The sequence below is a fragment of the Rutidosis leptorrhynchoides genome, chromosome 9 (genome assembly GCF_046630445.1).
Source record: "Rutidosis leptorrhynchoides isolate AG116_Rl617_1_P2 chromosome 9, CSIRO_AGI_Rlap_v1, whole genome shotgun sequence".
NCBI lineage: Eukaryota > Viridiplantae > Streptophyta > Magnoliopsida > Asterales > Asteraceae > Rutidosis > Rutidosis leptorrhynchoides.
In genome coordinates this window covers 41,490,223-41,498,685 of record NC_092341.1, presented here as the reverse complement: position 1 = coordinate 41,498,685, position 8,463 = coordinate 41,490,223, and positions in this window count along the sequence as shown.

Here is an 8,463-nt window from a genome sequence, read left to right as displayed (position 1 = left end):
GTTTAATAATCTGTAGTCGGTAATGAAGAGGTTGGAAGCATGCACATTGGAAGTTGCAAGACTGTTGTAATGAAGACTCTAAATATTGCTTTGGTTTTTCACGGCCCAATATTTATATTTTCAAAGTCATCTGGAAAAAAAATCAAAAGTTCAAATCTTAAATTTAAATTTCAGGAGTTTTGTTTAAGTTAATAATATTTATATTAATATTAATGACATCATCTTGGATGTCTAGAAATTTTTCTTTTTATTTTTTATTTTTTTTAAAGCTTGGTAATAGTAGTTTAATGACATCATCTCATTTGTGTTTTATAAGAATATATAGATAGATAGATATAGATATAGATATAGATAGATATAGCTATAGATAGATAGATATAGATATAGATATATAGATAGATATAGATAGATAGATAGATAGATAGATAGATTTTAATACATAACTAAAGTTTGTTAGAATTTTGTGAAAAATTTTACAGTACAAAACTACAAAAGCTAGTAAAACTACCAACTAATTGACCTGACCGTTCTCTTGCTTTTCTACTTTTTAGATTTCGTTTCAGCCTCATCTCCATTTGCAACTGCATTCTCTGTCATCGGCTGATAAATCAATATCTAGCATTTATACTTTTGCTAGTTAAAGTTTCAATTTTATAGTTACATATTTACATATTTAAATTATAAGTTACAAAATGTATAAGTTTAAAATCAATACTAGTATAATTTTGTGTATTAGCTCATTAGACAAGCTCGTTCTTGGAGCTCGATTCATCTACCTCGATTAACATAAACGAGCATACGAACTATTTGAGCCATACATGCTCGTTAAACTCGTTCGATTATTAAACGAGTTTTTGAGTCAATCGAGTCGAATATTTTTTTTTTTTTAGGACAGCGAAATTGGGATCCCCTCGGATAGAGTTGCATTTACATTTAAGTAATTGTTGTAGCCGGGTGGAGTCGAACTCCTGACCTCAAATGTATTAGAGGCAGGCCACTACCACTCAACCACAACTGCAACCCCCGAATATTAATTTTCTTCTACTTTGCTCGTGAAACTAATCCAATAATAATTTTAATCGAGTTCGAATTTGTTAAAGCTAAGATTCCAAAGTAAGGAGCTCGACATTCTAAATCTATTTTTTAAGATGGAAATAATAAAAGGAAGTGTAAAATTATCTTATTTGGTCCATACACCTTTTCCATTTTTACAACCGAATTCACATGTCAATACCGAATTGAAAACAAACTAAATTATGTTGTAAATTTAGTAGTTAAATATGGATGATAATTAGTCAAATATGGATAGTAAAATTTGTACTATATATATGTGCATAATGTAAGTTACAAAAACACACATACACATTAAATACACCACACCTCTCTTCAACCTCTTTCTCTCCTATATCTTCTACAACACATCTCTCTTTTATTGGTTCTTTCAATTTGAATATATTGAACCAGACCACTAAAGGTAGTTATAAGCCTACTGAAAAATAACACGTTATCAGCACGAAGTGCTCCGTATAATCAAGGTTTATCTAAGCAAGCACACGTCACTAATCAAGGTAAGAAATTATCTAACTTTTATTAACTTCACTAACATTTATATTTATGTTATTTAAGTTATATATGGTCGGTTATACCGCCTGAATTATATTTCTGTAATTTAACTTTTATTAACTTCACTAACATTTATATTTATGTTATTTAAGTTATACATGGTCGGTTATACCGCCTGAATTATATTTCTGTAATCTAACTTTCATTAACTTCACTAACATTTATATTTATGTTATTTAAGTTATATATGGTCGGTTATACCGCCTGAATTATATTTTCTGTAATCTAACTCTTATTAACTTAACTAACATTTATATTTATGTTAATAAGACCTCATGATTGTACGCAACACGTCATTTGACAACACGGTACTTTATGTACGCAACACGTCATTTGACGACACGGTACCATGGGTCGAGATTAATTCCGATCAATAAAAATACGATGGGGTCTTTATATGTTATCTAACATTTATGATTACTTATGCAATTAATCATTATTTATTTCATGCATACTAATGTTTATTCTTAAAAGTAAATCTTAAAAGTTAAAATAAGAAAAAATAGTTTGTATATTTATTAAAAGTAAATCTTAAAAGTTAAAATAAGAAAAAATAGTTTGTATTTTTATTAAAAGTAAATCTTAAAAGTTAAAATAAGAAAAAGTAGTTTGTATTTTTATTAAAAGTAAATCTTAAAAGTTAAAATAAGAAAAAGTAGTTTGTATTTTTATTAAAAGTAAATCTTAAAAGTTAAAATAAGAAAAATAGTTTGTATTTTTATTAAAAGTAAATCTTAAAAGTTAAAATAAGAAAAGTAGTTTGTATTTTTATTAAAAGTAAATCTTAAAAGTTAAAATAAGAAAAAGTAGTTTGTATTTTTATTAAAAGTAAATCTTAAAAGTTAAAATAAGAAAAAGTAGTTTGTATTTTTATTAAAAGTAAATCTTAAAAGTTAAAATAAGAAAAAAAAATCTTGTCCTTTATATTACTCATACGCGTTTTGATATAGTGACTTTATTCGTTAACGTCAACTAACGACGTTACAACGGTCATATATACATAACGGTTGTTAACGTCAACTGACGACGTTACAACAACTATATTTTTCAAATATAAAATAAACATCTCCGTTTTCATATTTTCACAAATCAATCTTCATTTTTCAGATTACTACTCTCAAAAAGTTTTTGTAAAAATGATTCACACAAGGATGATTTTTTCTATTGTATTGGTCATATTAACTATCATCATTGTTGCTAATATACCACCGGGTGAACCTATGTTCTATCCTGCCCTCGTGGTTTTATTATTTGTAATCATACCATTATTCTGTTGTTTGCTACTTATGAATTTAAAATGATTATAATTTCATTTTATTATTTGTCTATGAATAGAAGTTGATTATGATTATGATTTATGTTATTCATCTTTTTGATAATAGAAAATGTCGAATTTGAAAAGGCTTAAATTTGCTCATTTAGAACAAGTGGGAACAACTACTTAACATGGGTTATGAATGTAGAAAAACATCTCGAATCAAACGGTATTTTAGAAACCCTGAATGAAAATAACAATTATTCCGAACAAGAGAAAGCAATAGTAAGTATTTTTCTTAGCAAACATATTGACGAGTCCTTAGAATCTACATATTATATGATCGAAAATCCAAGTGTATTATGGAAAATACTCAAAGATAGATACGATATTAATTATCAAAAAAAAAAACAAAAAAAACAAATAACGGTGATCCATGAAAGAATAAAATTAAAGATATTAGTAGACGCTCTTATAAGAATTCCGGATATTCTTATTAATGATCTGGTAACGTGGATCATCAGTCTAGTATTTCTTGAATACATGAACATCTTGTTTAGCTCTACAAATAAGTCCCAAAAGAAAAGAAAACGAGAGTGAATCTGTTGACAAATCTTGATTAAATTAACCCTGAGCTACCTTGAGACTTGAATGGTTTGAATTTTCTAAGATGCCTAGTTTTTTTATGTATCACTCATAAATAAATGGTTTTAGACCATAACGCATATGTTTTATTAAGTGTTATCTTTTATGTACTTCAGATTATAACTTGTTTGCAGGTAATATAATTTGATTATCTTGCTGAAATATAACTCATTATTTGCTTATCTTATTTGAAGTTTTAGTATGAATCCTGCAGAAATACAACATCAATTAAATGGTAAAGACCTATGTATTGCAGATAGTAGTAACATACACACTATGATCAAATCTAAGAAATATTTCATTGATTTAAATCAAATGAAGGAATTATAAATACTATATCAGCTCTTGCAAACTTGATATAAGAAACGAAAAAGGCAAAAATTCATATTACCAAATGGTACAAATTTTTTGGTAAACAATGTCTTGTTTTCTCCCAAATCAAAGAGAAATTTGTTAAGTTTCTCTGATATATATCATAATGGATATGATTATCAGTCAATGATAATCGAAAATGAGAAATATCTATGTAGCACCGAAAAACGCATAGGATTAAAAGTGCATATGATAAAAAGCGCATATGATGAAAAGCGCAGTGCATATGATTAAAAGCGCATATGATAAAAAGCGCATATGATGAAAAGCGCATCGCATATAATTAAAAGCGCATCGCATATAATTAAAAGCGCATATAATGAAAAGTGCATATGACGAAAAGCGCAGCACATATGATTAAAAGCGCATATGGTGAAAATGATATATGATGAAAAGCACATATGGTGATTAATGAAAATCACATATGGTGATTAATGAAAAGCACATATAGTGATTAATGAAAAGCACATATAGTGATTAACGAAAAACACATATGGTGATTAATGAAAATCACATATGGCGATTAATGAAAAGCACATTGAGAAATAATCACCAATGTTTCTTGAAAGAATTCAAGGGTATATATATGGACCAATTCATCCATCATGTGGACCATTTTTCTAATAGACGTATCTAACGCATGGTCTCATGTTTGTGTGTTATCAAGCCATAATATGGCATTTGCAAAGTTTCTTGCACAAATTATTAAATTAAGAACACATTATTCTGATTACATCATTAAAAGGATGAGACTTGATAATGCTGGTGAGTTAACATCTCAAGCTTTTAATGATTATTATATGTCTACAAGGATTGTTGTTGAACATCCAGTTGCTCATGTGCATACACAAAATTGGTTTAGCTGAATCAATAGATAAACGCTTACAGCTAATAACTAGACAATTAGAAATGAGTACAAAACTCTCAATATTTATATGGGGACATGTAAATTTACATGATGTGACATTAATTCGCATTAAATCAAGTGCAAGTTATAAATATTCTCCATTACCAACTTAATTTTGGTGGAGACCAAATATTTTCCATCTTAGAACATTTGGTTGTGCAGTGTATTTTTAATTGAACAACCACAACAAATGGTTCCTCAAAGAAGGATTGAAATATATGTTAGATATGAAACATCTTCAATCATAAGATATATTGAACCTATGACGGGTGATGTTTTTACAGCAAGTTTTGTCGATTGTCACTTTAATAAAACATTGTTCCCTATATTAGGGGGAGAAATGAAATATAAATAAAACGATGTTTCATGGTGTGAACATCAATTAAGGAATATTGATCATCGCACAAAAGAATGCGAAAATAAGTTCAAATATAATGCATATGCAAGAACTTGCAAATTAATTACTTTATGCATTTAAAGATACAAAAAATAAGTGACTAAATCATATATACCAGCAGTAAATGCTTCAACTAGAATTGAAATTACAAAAGCTGGCAATAATGTCACTCATGAGTTTTTGCTACGGCAGAAACGTGGGAGACCAATTGGTTCCAAAGGGGAAAAAGAAAATCAGCTGATAATGAGGTAAAAGAAAGTGTTAAACAAGAACCACAAATCAATACTCCTTCTGCAGAGGATATTGATAAATGTAAATACATAAATTGCAATAAATTATGCAATATTATGAAACTGAAATGAAATGAAAAATCTTGATGAGATATTTTCATATAATGTTACAATGACATCATGAATAAAGATGATGATCTGGAACCAAAATCTGTCATTGAATATCAAAATAGACGTGATTGAACTCAACGGAAAGGAGCAATACGAGCTGAATTAGAATCGCTCAATAAAAGAAAAGTTTTTGGATCAATCGTTATCACTTTTAAAGATGTGAAACAATGGGATACAAATGAATTTTTATCCGACAAGAAATGTGCAAATGAAGTTACAAGGCAAAACTAGACTTGTAACTCAAGATTTCCCACAAAGACCAGAAATGAATTAGGAGAAAAACTTATCCTCCTATAATGAATATAATTACTTATTAGATACTTAATCAACCTAGTAGTTATTTAAATGCATCTCATGGATGTTGTTACTACTACTTCTAGTATGGATCACTTAATAGTGATATATATATATATATATATATATATATATATATATATATATATATATATATATATGAATATACCTGAAGGGTTAAGGTATCATAAGCATCTAATGCAAAACCCAAGGGAATATATTCCATTAAATCACAAAGATTTCTAAATGGGTTTATACAATCGGGATGTATGTGGTATAATCGATTAAATTACTACTTGATAAGAAAAGGGTATACATATAAACTTATTTGCACGAGTGTTTTATAAAAATAATGTTCGGATATGTGATCATAGCTGTTTATATCAATTATCTTAAATAAAGAAATCTATGAAGCCATTCAACTTCTAAAGAAAGATTTTAAAATAAAAAAAATCAAGTATTACGTTGATTTACATATTGAGCATATAACTAATGACTTACTTATACATCAAACAACTTATACCGAAATATTTTAAAATATTTTAATATGGACAAGACAAAAATCATTAAGTACTCATATGGTTGTTAGATCTTAATATTGATACTAATCCATTTCATCCTCTAGAAGATCATGAAGATCTTCTTGGTTCAAAAGTTCCATATTTTAGTGCAATTGGGGCTCTTATGTATCTTACAAATTATACAAGATCTGACATTTCTTTTGCAGTTAATTTGTTGACAAGGTTCAGCTCAGCCCCTACTAAAAGACATTGGAATGGGATCAAACAAATAGTTTGATACCTTCGGGGAACTACTGATTTATAATTATTTTATTCTAACAACTCGAAACAAAATTTGTTTGGTTATACAGATGCAGATTATTTATCTGATCTACATAAAGCTAAATCTCAAACTGGATATGTATTCCTAAATGGAGGCACCGCAATATCATGACGTTCTCAAAACAAACACTTGTTGCAACATCATCAAATCATGCCGAAGTGATTGCATTACATGAAGCTACTCGGGAATGATTTTAGATAAGATCAATGATACAAATCATTATTGATTCTTGTGGACTAGAACGCTATAAAAGCCCAACAACTATCTATGAAGATAATACAGCTTACATAGTACAAATGAAAGAAGAGTATCAAAAATGACAGAACAAAACATAAATGCTGACGAGGCGCTAAAGCTATAAACGGTCTTAACGGTCATAAGTTTGATGGAAAAGAATGGTATATTGGTAAGGCTCAGAAAAAGACTGAAAGGGAATATGAATTGAAACAACAGTTTGAGCAAACCATGAAGGAGACTGTAGACAAATCACAAGGGTCAAACTTGTACATAAAAGATTTAGATGATACAGTTTCAGATGAAAACCTCAGATTCTTCTCATATACTCAAGATCTCGTAAAAGACAACCAGATTAAAATGAGATACGTTCAATCAACAACTCTGCTGATCTTTATACCAAAGCACTGTCAATCGCTGTTTTCAAAATATACGTTCACAATATTGGCATGAGGCAAGTTCAAAAGATGTGACGACTCAGCGTTGTCTACTTGAGGAGGAGTCAACTCTACGCTGCACTCTTTTTCCCTTAGCTAAAGTTTTATCCCACTGGGTTTTCTTTAGCAAGGTTTTTAACGAGGCAGTATTAATTGCTCTTTAAAAAAAATTACCATCCAAGGGGGAGTGTTGTAAATTTAGTAGTTAAATATGGATGGTAATTAGTCAAATATGGATAGTAAAATTTGTACTATATATATGTGCATAATGTAAGTTACAAAAACACACACATACCTTAAATACATCACACATCTCTTCAACCTCTTTCTCTCATATATCTTCTACAACACATCTCTCTTTTATTGGTTCTTTCAATTTGAATATATTGAACCAGGCCACTAAAGGTAATTATAAGCCTACTGAAATATAACAAATTAGAACTTTTGTCAAAAATACCATTCAATATACAAAGTTATGCACGATTTATTGATTATATGATAAAACTACTTAAATATAACCATTAATAAATGCTACTACTTATTACCCAAATTTGAGTTCGATCACTAAAAGAAAATATCATACAAATATCAAAGTCCAAACATTGCAAGGTCTACACTTCACAAAGTGCATAACACATTTTTTAAAGGCAAATAAGTGCATAACTATATACAAGGAAAAATGGTAGGTTTGGTCTTAAAAATGAGCTACTTTTTTAAAGAGGCTCTAGTTTATATATACTAGTATAGAGTACAAAAGTTAGAATAATCTGTAAACTAAACTCGCACCAACAACCAGATACAAGTAAATATTGACCAATTTTTTAGAACCAAAAAGGAATTAAAATAGTACTCCGTATTAATTGAGCTAGTGGGAATGAGAGGGGTGTTAAGTTTGTCCCACATCGACTTGTTAATAGAACCAGGAACTGAAGATGGCTGTATATAATGAACCCAGCTGCTAAAGTTTATATATAAACAGTCATGCAATTGTGCTCTTTGTGTAAAATTTACACAACCATTGTGCATTACCTTTTGCTTTTCATTACACATTGATT